We start from the raw sequence: 16,059 nt of genomic DNA on the forward strand, positions 1-16,059 counted from the left end.
CGAAAGACAGTGAGGCGATTGAAGTTTCATTCCACTTGTATTGTGTTAGAATAGACATTACAGAACTAAGTCAAATTTGAAAGTTCAAATTCATAAAAATGGCTCTGCAAAATAAAAAGTAAAAAAGAATAAAGTAAATGGGGAAAGGGATAAAAAGTAAGATGCGCCCTACAAATTTAACACATCATCAGATTTTTGTGGCTTTGTGAGTTTTTCAAATATATATTACTGGAAAATTTATTTAATAAAATATACATAGCATAAAATTAACCATTTTAGCCTTTTTAACTAAACAGCAACATTAAGTATATTTACATTTTTTGCCTTCGTCACCACCATCCATCTCCAGAACATTTCCCTCTTCTCTAGCTGAAATTCTGTACCCATTAAACATTAACTCCCTATACTCTCCTTCCCCCAGCCCCTGGCAAACCACGCTCTACTTTCTGTCTCCTAAGAATTTGACTACTATTGATATCTCATGTAAGTGGAATTATACCATATTTGTCGTTCTGTACTGGTTCATTTCTTTTAGCATAATGTCTTCAAGGTTATCCATGATATAGCATGTGTCAGAATTTCATTTCGTTTTAAGGCTGAATAGTATTCCATTGTATGTACACACCACGTTTTGTTTATCCACTCATCTGTTGATGCACATTTAGGTTGTTTCTGCTTTGAAGCTATTGTAAATAATACTGTTACGAGCATTGTACAAATAACCTATTTGTGTACATGCTTTCATTTCTTTTGGGCAGATACCCTGAAGTGGAATAGCTGGGTCAAATGGTGATACTGTTTAATTTTATGAGGAATTGCCATACTGTTTTCTACAGCAGCTACACCATTTTATATTCCTACCAGCAGTGCACTGGGTTTCCAGTTTCTCTACATCCTTGCCTACACTTGTTATCTTCTGCTTTTGACAATAGCCATCTTAATGAGTGTGAGGTGATATCTCATTGCATTATCAGGAAATTTTAATATTTAGCAGATAACTGACTGAACACTCAGATTAAAGGAAAGCCTGACAAATAATATAAGCTGTAGAATGATAGAGTTCTCTATATTGAGAATACACCTATTTATTACTTTCAGTTTTTTATGGGAATAGATATCTACAAGTCATCTATATTGAATTCCATAGAATTGTTTATCATGTTTAAGAGAGTAATTACTAGGGCAGCCCGGGTGGCTCAGCGGTTTAGCGCTGCCTTCAGCCCAGGTTGTGATCCTGGAGAATTGGGATTGAGTACGTCGGGCTCCCTGCATGGAGCCTGCTTCTCCCTCTGCCTGTGTCTCTGCCTCTCTCTCTCTCTCTGTGTGTCTCTCATGAATAAATAAATAAAATATTTTTTTTAAAAAAAGAGAGTAATTACTAGAAATTTAGCACAGACTACTGTAGGAATAAAGGCAACAATACAAACATAAGAAAACAGTGCCAAGATTAAGTTTAACTCAGATATTTTTAATTAAATAATCCATGGCTTGGATGGTACAAAATACTAGATGACACAAAAGAAGTATAAGCCATGGTCCCAGTTCTCAGGTTGCTGACTGATGAGACAATAAAACTCATTCAACAACAAGAAGAGTTGTAAGCCAGAATGTAATCAAGTGCCATAACAAGAGATACTCTGAAAGTACTTTTTGAAGAGGTAATGGGAGAGGAAGGGGGGAAGAGAGTGGTAAGAGCCACAGTAGTCAGAGCCCTCTTCAAGAGGGAATTGTGGCCTGTCATGAACTGTAAATGCTAGGTAATATTTGGCCACAGAGGTGGGGACAGAGAGAGGCAGCGGAGATCTAGATTTGTGTTTATAATGAAGAATAATTGGATCAAGTGGAGCCAGACCATGGATTAAGGAATTTGTGTGTGTGTGTGTGTGTGTGCGTGTGTGTGTGTGTGTGTGTGTGTGTATGTAAAAGGAGTGACAGTTGGGGTCCCTCGGTGGCTCAGTTGGTTAAGCATCTGCCTTCGGCTCAGGTCATGATCTCAGGGTCCTGGGACTGATCCCTACATCAGACTCCCTTCTCCACAGGGAGCCTGCTTCTCCCTCTCCCTCTGCTTGCCACTCCTCCTGCTTGTGCTCACTCTCTCTCAAATAAATGAATAAAATATTTAAAAAATAAAAATAAAAGGAGTGACAGTTGTTTTTTTAGAATGATTAATCTAGTGACTGTGTACTATTACTAGGGAGAAAGACAACAGGGAGGTTGTCTTCACCACCAGTGAAGACGTCATTGTATTAATTCAGATATGAATTGATTTATATTTGGGTAATAACGACAGAAGATATGAGTAAATTTTCCAGATATCAAAAGGAAAACTTGAACCAGGGTCCCTTAATGGATTAGAGTAAGGGGTGCTAGAAGGAAATATTAAAATTAGGTGTCAAGGCTGGTTCAACACTTGTAAAACCATCAATGTGATTCATCATATCAGCAAGAGAAAAACCAAGAACCATATGATACTCTCATTAGATGCAGAGAAAGCATTTGACAAAATACAGCATCCATTCCTGATCAAAACACTTCAGAGTGTTGGGATACAGGGAACTTTCCTCGACATCTTAAAAGCCATTTACGAAAAGCCCACAGCAAATATCATTCTCAATGGGGAAGCACTGGGAGCCTTTCCCCTAAGATCAGGAACAAGACAGGGATGTCCACTCTCACCACTGCTGTTCAACATAGTTCTGGAAGTCCTCGCCTCAGCAATCAGACAACAAAAAGACATTAAAGGCATTCAAATTGGCAAAGAAGAAGTCAAACTCTCCCTCTTCACCGATGACATGATACTCTACATAGAAAACTCAAAAGCCTCCACCCCAAGATTGCTAGAACTCATACAGCAATTTGGTAGCGTGGCAGGATACAAAATCAATGCCCAGAAATCAATGGTATTTCTATACACTAACAATGAGACTGAAGAAAGAGAAATTAAGGAGTCAGTCCCATTTACAATTGCACCCAAAAGCATAAGATACCTAGGAATAAACCTAACCAAAGAGGTGAAGGATCTATACCCTAAAAACTATAGAACACTTCTGAAAGAAATTAAGGAACACACAGAGATGGAAAAATATTCCATGCTCATGGATTGGCAGAATTAATATTGTAAAAATGTCAATGTTACCCAGGGCAATTTACACATTTAATGCAATCCCTATCAAAATACCATGGACTTTCTTCAGAGAGTTAGAACAAATTATTTTAAGATTTGTGTGGAATCAGAAAAGACTCCGAATAGCCAGGGGAATTTTAAAAAAGAAAACCATAGCTGGGGGCATCACAATGCCAGATTTCAGGTTGTACTACAAAGCTGTGGTCATCAAGACAGTGTGGTACTGGCACAAAAACAAACACATAGATCAATGGAACAGAATAGAGAACCCAGAAGTGGACCCTGAAATGTATGGTCATCTAATATTCGATAAAGGAGGAAAGACTATCCATTGGAAGAAAGACAGTCTCTTCAATAAATGGTGCTGGGAAAATTGGACATCCACATGCAGAAGAATGAAACTAGACCACTCTCTTTCACCATACACAAGGATAAACTCAAAATGGATGAGAGATCTAAATGTGAGACAAGAGTCCATCAAAATCATAGAAGAGAACACAGGCAACACCCTTTTTGAACTCGGCCACAGTAACTTCTTGCAAGATACATCCACAAAGGCAAAAGAAACAAAAGCAAAAATGAACTATTGGGACTTCATCAAGATAAGAAGCTTTTGCACAGCAAAGGATACAGTCAACAAAACTAAAAGACAACCTACAGAATGGGAGAAGATATTTGCAAACGACATATCAGATAAAGGGCTAGTTTCCAAAATCTATAAAGAACTTCTTAAACTCAACACCCAAGAAACAAACAATCCAATCATAAAATGGGCAAAAGACATGAAGAGAAATCTCACAGAGGAAGACATGGACATGGCCAACATGCACATGAGAAAATGCTCTGCATCACTTGCCATCAGGGAAATACAAATCAAAACCACAATGAGATACCACCTCACACCAGTGAGAATGGGGAAAATTAGCAAGGCAGGAAACCACAAATGTTGGAGAGGATGCGGAGAAAAGGGAACCCTCTTACACTGTTGGTGGGAATGTGAACTGGTGCAGCCACTCTGGAAAACTGTGTGGAGGTTCCTCAAAGAGTTAAAAATAGACCTGCCCTACGACCCAGCAATTGCACTGTTGGGGATTTACCCCAAAGATTCAGATGCAATGAAACGTCGGGACACCTGCACCCCGATGTTTCTATCAGCAATGGCCACAATAGCCAAACTGTGGAAGGAGCCTCGGGGTCCATTGAAAGAAGAATGGATAAAGAAGATGTGGTTTATGTATACAATGGAATATTACTCAGCCATTAGAAACGACAAATACCCACCATTTGCTTCAACGTGGATGGAACTGGAGGGTGTTATGCTGAGTGAAATAAGTCAATCGGAGACGGACAAATAGTGTATGTTCTCATTCATTTGGGGAATATAAATAATAGTGAAAGGGAATATAAAGGAAGGGAAAAGAAATGTTGGGAAATATCAGGAAGGGAGACAGAACATAAAGACTCCTAACTCGGGGAAACGAACTAGGGGTGGTGGAAGGGGAGGAGGGCGGGTGTTGGAGGGGAATGGGTGACGGGCACTGAGGCGGACACTTGACGGGATGAGCACTGGGTGTTTTTCTGTATGTTGGTAAATTGAACACCAATAAAAATTAATTTAAAAAAAATAAAATAAAATTAGGTGTCACTGAGGAAGGTTGAAACATCTTTAGTTGCACTGTTATTATAGCCTGGTTGATCATATAAAAATTACTCAGTTGTTGAGAGGGAATTGGGAGTGAGGAGAATGCAAGTAGAAAAATATTTGATATGATTTTATAATAGCTTAAAGATTTCAAAGTGAAAATCAGTTTTATGGTGACATTCAGAAGAAAAGCTGGGGATAATCTGAATTATTTTTAAAAGATTTATTTATTTGAGAGAGAGAGGGAGTAGCGGAGGGAGAGGGAGAGAGAGTCTCAAGCAGACTCTGCACTGAGCATGGAGCCAAATGCAGGGCGTAATCTCCCAACCCTGAGATCATGACTTGAGCCAAAACCAAGGGTCAGACACTTCACTGGCTGAGCCCCAGGTGCCCCAACGATCTGAAGTATTAATAAAACTTTGTGAGGGATAAAAAAAGGAGCTAAAAAGAATAAAAAATCGTTTTATCTCAGAGGAAAATGAGATGAAAGAGAGGCTCACTAATAAATGAGAGGGTATGAACCCAAAAAAGCCTAATGATTAACTGAAGAATTAAACCCATTTTTAAAAGCTGACTTCACACAAGAAGTGAATTAACTAAAATTAGTTAAAAAGTATAGAAATAATTTGTTAAGTGGTGATGACATTGCTCTAGCAATATCCTAGGGCAAATAAAAAACTCAAGAAACATTTTACCTCTTCACCTATAAATGATATTTAAAACACAGCCTTCTTAGTGAATAAAGGTAATTTTCAAGTATATTTTTGATCTGTAATGTGTTTTGTTCTATTAACTTGAGAATTAGAAAAAGGAAAAGAAAAATTGAAAAAGCAAAAAGAAAGCTTATTTCCATTTTATCTGTTTATACATTGTCCAATAAGTCTCATAAATTTTTAGTAAAAGCAGTGGGATAAATGTAGAAAGTAAATGTTTAGAAGGCTATGGACTACAGAGCTGACAAGAATAAGCAATATTTGTATATCAAAAATATCTATACTGTTTAGAAATTAGCATTTGGACTGAAGTTTTTAGTTAATGGAAGGGTTAAGAATATGTCACAGTTTCTCTCTTCATTTTATGCCATGTGGTTTTATTCAGGCACTTCAGTGTTCATACTGAAACCTACCAGTCTTGATCTCATTTTGTGAAACCTCTCATCCCCAGCAAAATTCATTTATGCTCTGTGTTAACTTGTACACACATATCTTGGATCATTCTTCCTTTAAGACTTCAAATTCTGAAGTTTCTCTAGATCATTCATTCTTGAGTATAAGCCATTCTCAATTGTGATCCTACACTTCATGCCTTAACATGCCTCCCACCTCAACCTGATGCACTGAAGTTAATCATTTCAGTTCATCTCATGGACCAAGAAGGTGGGAAAGTGGTGGTATCAAGACTCAAACTGGTTAGAGCTCCTTGAATTTCCCTGCATGGTCATATTTGCTAGAGAAAGACACCGTTGTTCCAGGGATAGCTGCTCCCGCCCTATCATCAAGATTTTATTTTTAATTTATCCCACACACACATACACAAAAATTGAAAGGTAACTAAGCCTTACATTATTAATATCTCCATCCCTTTCTTTCATTAGTTCTTCATTTGTGTACTTATTCATTCAACAAATGTTTACTGGCTGCCTATAATATGCCAGGCAGCAAATTTTCATACTCTAATAGAAAGTACATTTTTATTCATAAAAGTATATATGTATTATGTATGATGTATTTATTTTGAAACATTTTATGTGTTTATTTGAGAGAGAGAGAGATCACAAGCAAAGGGGAGGGTTAGAGGGAGAAACAAATTCCCCTCTGAGCGGGGAGCCCAGTGCAGGGCTTGATCCCAAGACCCTGAAATCATGACCTGAGCTGAAGGCAGGCACTTAACCTACTGAGCCACTGAGACGCCCCTCACGTCAGTATTTAAAGACGCAAGTGAAAGGGAATATAAAGGAAGGGAAAAGAAATGTTGGGAAATATCAGGAAAGGAGACAGAACATAAAGACTCCTAACTCGGGGAAACGAACTAGGGGTGGTGGAAGGGGAGGAGGGCGGGTGTTGGAGGGGAATGGGTGACGGGCACTGAGGTGGACACTTGACGGGATGAGCACTGGGTGTTTTTCTGTATGTTGGTAAATTGAACACCAATAAAAATTAATTTAAAAAAAACAAAAAAAGATCCAGTCCAATCACTCAGTTATATTAAAGACCTCTTTGATGGACTGGATGGTTCTGTGCCCCACTCCCAAATTCATATGTTGGTGCCTTAACTCCCAATGTGGTGGTATTTGGAGATGGGGGCCTTAGGGCAGTAGATGAGGTCATGAACATGGGCCCCATGTTGCATTTAGTAACTTTAGGAGAAGAAGAACAGTCCATAGAGTCCTGTCTCTGCCACATGAGGACACAGTGAAAAGGTGGCTGTCTGTGAGGCTGGAAGAGGGCCCTCACTAGGAACTGAATCTGCAGACACCTTGGTCTTGGGCTCCTGGCCTCCAAAACTGTAAGAAATAGACATCTGTTGCTTAAGCCAAAAAAAAAAAAAAAAAAAAGACGCAAGTGCCAAAGGAAGAGACAGTCTCTAGGCCTCCTACTCAGTCATCTTTGTAGGCATGAAACTCCTTGGGATGAGGAATTCAAGGACTATTAAAGCAGTTGTTTTATGTTTGGAAACATCTTTCTATTAGAAAATTCTGTATTTGACTCCCTGGAATTTTCTCATATTCTTCCAAGTTCTGCAATGTACCCATGTAACCTTGTAAAAGCAAACCTAATTCCTCTGCTTTTAGATACTCTCTTTCATGCCTAACATAACGTAATTGAAAATTATTATACCATCCAACTGAAACCTTTTTAAAGCTCTTTATATATGCTTTTCACAACAATTTTCACACAGATTCAATACTACTAACACCAAGGAATCATCCAACCCAAACAGAATAGCACTGTATTTTCTTTTTCTTTTTTTCTTTTCTTTTTTTTTGCACAACGTATTACCACAAAATCAATACATGTTTATTATCTCACAGGCTCCATGGGTCAGGAGCTGGGGCATGGCTTATTTGGGTCTTCTGCTCAGAATCTCTCCAGGCTGCATTCATAGTGCCAGCCACGCTGTGTTTTCATCTGGAGCTTGGTATTGTCCTCAGGTTCATTTAGATGATGGGCAAAATTCCCTTACTTGTGGTCGTGGGACTGAGGCCCTCCCTCGGCTGGAGGCCATTCCTCTCCACAGGCAGTTTCCAGCCTGGTCACCATGGCTGTTGGCTTTAAGGCCAGCTCTTTCTAGGCTGTCTCTGCCCTCCATTATGGAAGTAGTATCCCCTCATATTCACAGATCCTGGTCATGCTCAAGGGGAAGGGATTCTACAAGGGCCTGGGTCATCGAGGTCATCCTGAAATTCCTCCTGCTATCACTTTCCTCATTTTAACATTGTCCCAACTATTAATACATTATAAAATTGAATTTGTTTTTGAGTAGCTACATCAAACTGACTGAGCTTATTCCTGCTAAAGACCCATGTCTTCAATTTATGCTTCTCCTAAGATATTTGCTCCAAACTGTGGTTCATGACTACTTGGTCCTTATATTTATCTCTGTTAAATTCCATCTTGTTACATTCAACTGACCTAGCCTGTCAACATTCAAAACCTGTTTCTCACACAGTATGCTTACCATATCTTAACTTCAAGTGGATTTCTAAAACTAGCTTCAGAATTCTAAATTTCCAGCAAATACTACTAATTTTCAGGGAGCTGCTACAGGCCAGACTTTGCTATATTGTAAAATAACGTAACTGAAAAATTCAACGTGTTTTATTTTTACTTTATAATGGTAGTACCTGCTCACAGATATATAGAAAAGTAAAATGAAAAAAACCTGCATAAAAAAAAACAAAAAAAACCCCTGCATAGACATGTATGTACTATATACAATATAGATTTTTAAAAACGTCTTCAATATACCATATTCTTGTTTCACATAGTTGAGATCTTTAAAAACATTTTTGATTCTTCCATTTTACACTAATAATACTGTGATGATTTTCTAAGTTGTAAATACATCATGACCATCATTTAAAATTGCATAATATAATCTCAACAAATGTATTATTAACTTTTTCTATATTGTTAGGCATTAAATTATTAAATTGTTCCCAGTTTCATGCTATTCTAGGTAATACTAGAATTATTTTTTCCACAAAGCTTTTAAAATATTTGAAGTATTTTTTAAAGATAGATTCTAGAAATGTTAAACCAGAGGCAGTGACATTTTCTGAGTGTTAGCTTATTTATGCTCTTACCAACAAGTGAAGTGCCTACCTATTTCATAGCACCTTCTGTGGGTGGGGATCTGTTTTGTGGATGTACCAGACTATGAAAAATTTTATTGTGAAAGTAACAAGTGAGTATGAACAGAAATAATCATTTCTTGGATTTCTTTGTTGTAGGTCTGATTATTTACCATAAAAGAGGTTTAGAATACCTCTATTCTAAGGTACGTATAGTATTATAGAAGAAACAGTAATGCGGTAAGCAAAACACCCTTCAGGAAAAGCAGCTTTGCTCTGATACGCACCTTATTATGCTAAATGAGCTTAGAAAGTTATTTTTTTTTAAATAATCTACAGCTTCTCAAAATATGCATACTTGAAAAAGTACAGGAATGAATTGAGGAGAAGTAAAGATTAGTGCATAGTCCTGAGTGAGGAGTAAGATTATTCACTCTCAATGTGCTATATACAGTATGGTTAATTTGAATTGCACAAGCGTGCTGTATGTGAGGCTATAGCCTTCCTTACTTAGTGTCTTTAACCTGCAACGGTAAAAATGTAACCACTCTTCTCCTTCCTTATGTCTATTTTTGTTGATTCCCCTTTCTCCTTTTCAATATATTTGAGAAAACATGGATTTTGAGGTCAGAAAAGCCTGGGAACCTTGGGTAAGGTACATATAAACTCTCTGAGTCTTATTTACTGAGTTTGGAAATGGGAATAATAATGTTTATGTAATAGGGTGGTTGTGAGGGATTAGAAGAAATGTTTGCAAAACTTTCAGCATACAGTAAGTATGTAGCCAGAGTTTGTTCCTTTTACTTTCCATACTCAAAAAAATTTGCAACTAACCCTTTGGCAGTTAAACATTTTAGATTAGAATTGGTTTCAAATAGATGAACAGTTATATTTTGCTTTTTATTTTTTGGCTGGTTTTCTTTAAAAAAATTTTTCGAACACATTGTATACTTCATTGCTTCCTTCTTAAATTGTTGTGCTATATCATGGGTATTTATAGGTAGTGTGAAGCATAGGGCTAAAAAGCTTCTCTTTCTCTCCTGAGATTGCTAAAATCTACTGGTTGGCACGCAGCCCAGCCCACTTTATGGCTGGCTATTCTCTGTGGTCTAAAATGTCTGCAACTTGCCACCTCTGTCACAGCTTCCCATTTCTGCTGGCTGCTACTGTTGCTGCTCCCATTCTTTCTTCTAATTGCTATCAGTTTTTGCTGGCCCTCTTACTATTTCTCTTCTCTACTCCTTGTTTTCCTTCACTTTTCACTTTCCAGGTCTCTTCAGTTTTGTATTGCATCTGATAGTTTATAGGCAAATTGGCCATTCATTGCTTTTGCAAACTAGATAGAAAAATCCTTCTATCCAGTGAGCTAGCTGGTCGCAACATGTTTAATGTGGTCCTTATCAGCATTTTCCCTCCATGCAGTGAGGTCCTTGAGAATGCTAAAAAGCAAATCCTTGGATTAGTGAGGTATGACTATATTTGGTTTTCTTGCAAGTCATTTATTTTTCTTTAGTCTTATTTAGCTTTAATTTTATGCAAAGTTTTGTGTTAGATACGATGGTAATAGGGGCCTCGCAAGTTAAAGTATGCTATGGTCCTTCAAAAGAGCAGGGGAACACATATTCACAAATAAGACAAGGTAGAGAAGGGAGGAGAGGGACAAAGTTTTAGTTAAGGTTTGGGAAGTCTCAGAGTTCTAGCAAAAGTTCAAAAAAAGAGTGATTGCCTTAAAGTCTAGTCTCAGAGTAGTGGGTAAGAGTTTCAAGTCCCTGCCAGAGTCAGAACAGAGAAACAGACCAGATAGAGGGGAGCTTTCATGATTCTCTCCCACTGTAAAAGTAATGATAGAGCATCAGTGGGATGATGGGCACATTTTCCCTTTTCTTATTTAAGAGTCTGGGTCTTTAGATTTCTTGTATTATTTTGTCATTCATTTGTATTCCTTATAAAGTTTTATTATTGACTTGGAAACAGAAAGGAAATGGAGGTATAGTGGAGAGGTTGCATATTTCTATGCTTTTATAGTCTGAATTTTAAGCATGGCTGAATTTTTCTACACTCTAACTTTACTATGTGATTTTGTTTATTTTAATTCAACTGAGTATTTTTATTTTACCCTAATGTATGATCCCTTACAAAGATTTCAAATGTATAACCAATTTTAATTTATCTGAATTGTTTTTGCTGCTGTTTATAACAACTCTATATTTATTAAATTTGAACATTTCTTTTTAAGCTAAAACAGAAAGGAAAGGCATAAATAACCATGACAAACAACCTTTTCTGGTGTGGTCATTTGAAATGAAACAACCGAAAAATTTAATCAACTTAAATTTTAAAAAATTAGCTGATATAAGTTGTAAACCAGATGAGTAAAAGCTTTCACTTACTCATTCTTGACATTCAATTCCATTTATTCTTTGTAATATATTTTAAAACAGAATGTTTATAAAGACTAAGCTTTGGTTTCCTATATCCTGTGTTGAAGTTACCAAGAAAAAAATGTTTGGAATCATATTCTTGCTTTAATACAAATTCCACTGAAACACACAAAGAGGAATAGCAGAGGTAAAGATTTTGTAAATATAAAATAGTGTGTTTTATTAAAGCATCATAACCATAATAGTAAAAGTATTATAATACAGGAGTTGATTTAAAATAATTATGAACTATGATTAAAAACTCAATAGGCTTTATATTACTCATTTATTACCATCGAGTTCATTGATTGTACATTTCTTAAGTGCTTATGATGTACTAGGCATACAAAAAATGAATAAAAGAATTTGCATTTGGGTCTCTAAAGACTGTGATTTGATTAGCAACCAATTTAAAATAATCGTCTTTGTTTACCCAGAAACGTATTCTTTAGACATATCAAGGTACTTAGACATACAAATAACTCAGAATTGAGGAAAATTCTTGATGTCTTCTTAAAGCCTCCTCTTTTCTCTAGTACTCTTGGAAGATAGGAAAGATAATAGAATTAGAAGACAAGCTGGTTGTCCTCCTATCTTTCTCTTCCTAACTTGCCAATCAGTTCTGTGATTGGAGTCATGGTTCTTATGTTTGTATCCCTGCTCTAATTGATTTCTGGGTGGACATGCTGTAAGTCAAAAGATCAAAAATCTCAACATTTTACATTAAATGCTGGAACACTTCAGCCTACAGCATGTGAACTCAAAAGCCCCAAATTAGACCTGGTAATCTGAAAACATAGCAAACAAGTAATAGATGGGAAGTAACCGTGTCACGCTTGTAATTGTGAAGAGCCATTTACAAGTAGCTGTGATTTTAATTGATCAGTTTTTATTGGAAAAAGCTAAGTAAAAATTATCACTGAAAAATGTCTGTAAACATATAGATGGTATCCAGATCCAGGTATTCAGAGAAAATGCAAACAAATAGTAACATTTTCTTGTTTAAAATTTAATAACAATAGATTTCAGACATTTTGTAAAGGTGCAAGTAAGTATAAAGAAAAGGATTTTAGTCATCTTTAATTTCAGCCTTGAGATGACCCCTTATCACTTTTGATGCTTTCCTTATCTTTTTTTCTATAGGTAGATGACACATTTTAAAAACAAAAGTGGATCATCCTGTCCATAGTTTTATAACCTCCTTTATTTATCATTAATATCTTCTCTTATCCATTAGATACTCTTTACTATAATTTCTGATGGCTCTCTAGGATTCTGTCAAGCAGGTGTATCATCCTGTAGCCACACCACTGGTAAGATGCTTGTGTTGTTCTCTTTTTCAGTATATGAGCCAGACTATAAACTCCATGAGCACAAAGACTATAATGTATTTATCATTGTGGCCCTAGTATGTAGGCTTTCAGAAAATAGGTGTTTAACTCTCCTACCCTTCTTTGTCTGTACCTATGCCAGGAGAAAAGTCCACACCTGTGCTCACTTCAGAGTTATGACCGTTAATCCCAAGTCCTGCCCATTTGAGTGTCAGCCCTCAGGGCTGCCCAGTATTCACACCACATTACCTTACTTCATTATCTATTCCACTCTGCTAGATAACTCTTTCATTTACTGTTCTCTCCTTAAAATCCAAACACCTCCTTCCTCATCCTCATTTTCTGCTGATGACCTTTCTTCCCATTTAACTGAGGAAACGAGTCATTTTTTAAAAACATGCACAAGTTCTCACTGTCATATCTACCCACCTCCCTGCATCTGTGATTATATAGACCTCCTTCCCCTCCTTTGAGTAGCTGATATAAATGTATGAACTCTCCGTGCTCCAAAAGCCAGCCCCTCTCTTATGTACGATCCCATTCTACTTAAGGATCTTTTTTGCATGATCAGTTTTCCCTCCTTCTGTATAAATGCCATGAGTATACAGATATGCTACTATCTCTGCCCCATTTAACTGTCCAACTACCACCTAATTTCATTCTTTATGGCAAAATTCCATGAAAGAGTTGTTTATGCTCTAACTCCTCCTTTCCCATTATCTCTTGGGCCCACTTGAAATAGGTGTTCACCTCCACATTCTTCCAGTTCTTATCAGGAAAACCACTAACTTCCACTTTGATAAATCCAATGATCATTTTTCAGTTCTTACCATACCTGATCTATCAGCAGCATTTGGCATAATTGATTATTTCTTCTCAAAATACCTTATATTCTCTTATGTTTCAGGACATTACACTTATATGATTTTCTTACTACCTAACTGGACTTCTCAGTTCCTTTGGTTGCCCCTTCCCCTATCTTCTAGGTTGCCCTAGAGCTCAATCTTTGGATCTCTTCTTTTCTCTGTACCCAAATCTTTGGTGATCTCATCCAGTCTCTGGGCTTTAAGTATATGCTCACAAGTCCCAGATTTATATCTCCAGCCCATACCTCTCTCCTGAACATCAGACCCATATATCTAACTGCCCGCATGACACTCTCTTAGGATGTCTGATAGATATCCCACACTTAATCTGTGCAAAACCAGACTCATGATCTTACCATGAAACCTTTTTTATCCCAAGTCTTTCCCATCTTTTTTTTTTAAAAAAAAGATTTTATTTATTCATGAGACACACACACACAGAGAGAAAGAAAGAGGCAGAGACACAGGCAGAGGGAGAAGCAGGCTCCATGCAGGGGCCCAATGTGGGACTGGATTCCCAGTCTCCAGGATCATGCCCCGGGCTGAAGGTGGCACTAAACTGCTAAGCCACTGGGGCTTTCCCATCTTAATGGCAATTATTGCTTAGGCCAAATTCTTGGTGGAATCCTTAACTTCTCTCTCTCTTCTTGCATACCCAGTCTGTCAGCAAATCCTATCCCTTACACCTTCATAATATGACTAGAAGCTGACCACTTTTCACCTTGCCTTCTGTGAGTACTTTGGCCCAAGTCCCCAACATTTCTTACCCAGATGGTTAAAATAAACTTCCTGTCTCCCTTCAGTCTTTTCTCTACCTAGCAGCCAGGGTGGTCCTCTTAGCCCATAAATGAAGTCAAGTTACTCCTCTACTGAAAACCCTCCAGTGACTTCTCATTGAATTAAAAATAAAAGTCAGAATCCTTATAATGGCCTACAGGGTCCATGCCATCTGGCCCTCTGTTATCTCTCACACCTCATTTCCTGTTACTGATCTAACTTGCTCATCTGCTGCTATCTCACACTGGCCCTTTTTTAGTTCCTGAGACATGCCAGCACGTAACATTTCAGGGCCTTTGTACTTGCTCATCTTGCTCCCTCTATTGCTTTATCCCCCAGATATTCATACAGCTTGTACCCTCACCATTTTCAGGTTTTTCACCACCCACTCCACAATCATTTTTTCAGTATGGCCTGTATTGGCTACCTTATTTTAAGCTGAACCCATTCTACCCTGCCTCCAGCGTTTCTATCCTTTTCTGCTCACATACTGCGTATTTTACTACCTTGGTTTATTTTCTGTACCCCCCTCCTCCAAAACTAGGATGGAGATTTTTGTCTGTTTTTACTTACTGCACTTAGAACAGTGCCTGGCACATAATAGGTACTCAGTAAGTATCTGTTAATGAATGAATGTAAGCAGTAACATCCTTGACAGATAAGTATTTGTACAAATCCGTGATTCAGTCATTCATTCACTCAATGAAATGTTTGAGTGCTTACTATGTGCCAGATACTGTGCTGGATACAAGGGATATAATAGTCAAAATGTCACACAAAGGTCCTATCCTTATATAATCAAATGAAGATAACAGATAAATACATTTATAAACTATTAAGTGTAGTAAGTGCTAAGAAAGAAGCAACCAGGAAATTGGATTGAGGGATAACAGGAGGTAACCTTTTTGGAGCAAGTAGTGAAGGAAGACTTTCTCTCCGTAGATGAAAGAGAAGCTGGGACTTGAAGGATGAGGAGGGATCTAGCCATGTGGAAAGCAAGAAAAACAGCATTTATGAGATCAGATTAGGAAGTTAGGTGGGTCTTAATTATGCAGGGTTTCCTAGGCCCAGGGGTTCTCAAAGTATGGAATGGGAACCCCTGGGAGTCCTGATCTTTTCAAAACTATTTTCATAACAACATTAAGACACTGTTTGCCCTTTTACAAAACTCATTCACTCTTGAACACACATTGGCATTTTTTAGAGACCATATGACATGGTATCACAACGGAATGAATGCTGAATGAGATATGAATATCCAGTTATGTTCTATTTAGCCAGGCATTAAAGGGATTTGCAAGACTGTAAAACAATGTCACCCTTCTCACTATGTTTTCTTCTCTTTGGGAAAATATATTTTCATTTTAAAAATTAAGTTATTTCTGGGGCACCTATATGGCTCAGTCAGTTAAGCGTCTAATTCTTGATTTTGACTCAGGTCATGATCTCAGGGTCTTGAGATTTAACCTTGTGTCGAGCTCCACACCCAGTGGAGGGATGGGGTAACTGGGTTGGGCATTAAGGAGGGCACATGATGGGATGAGCACTGGGTGTTATACTCAACTGACAAATTATTGAACTCTATATCTGAAACTAATGTACTAT

The 16,059-nt window shown here is 37.5% G+C and overlaps 1 protein-coding gene across 3 annotated transcripts in view; it reads left to right on the forward strand.

Moving 5' to 3' along the window:
* The window catches only part of ACBD6 (acyl-CoA binding domain containing 6), a 213,444-nt gene that overhangs the window by 163,622 nt on the left and 33,763 nt on the right, over positions 1–16,059 (forward strand). The window contains exon 8 of one of the 3 annotated variants that reach the window (XR_011996375.1): positions 9,220–9,266. The exons of the other annotated variants lie outside the window; for them this stretch is intronic. The gene's annotated coding sequence lies outside the window, so the exon portion shown is untranslated. The remainder of the gene's footprint in view (positions 1–9,219; positions 9,267–16,059) is intronic. 3 annotated transcript variants of the gene reach the window in all.

The sequence above is a fragment of the Vulpes vulpes genome, chromosome 13 (genome assembly GCF_048418805.1).
Source record: "Vulpes vulpes isolate BD-2025 chromosome 13, VulVul3, whole genome shotgun sequence".
NCBI classification, from domain to species: Eukaryota; Metazoa; Chordata; class Mammalia; order Carnivora; family Canidae; genus Vulpes; species Vulpes vulpes.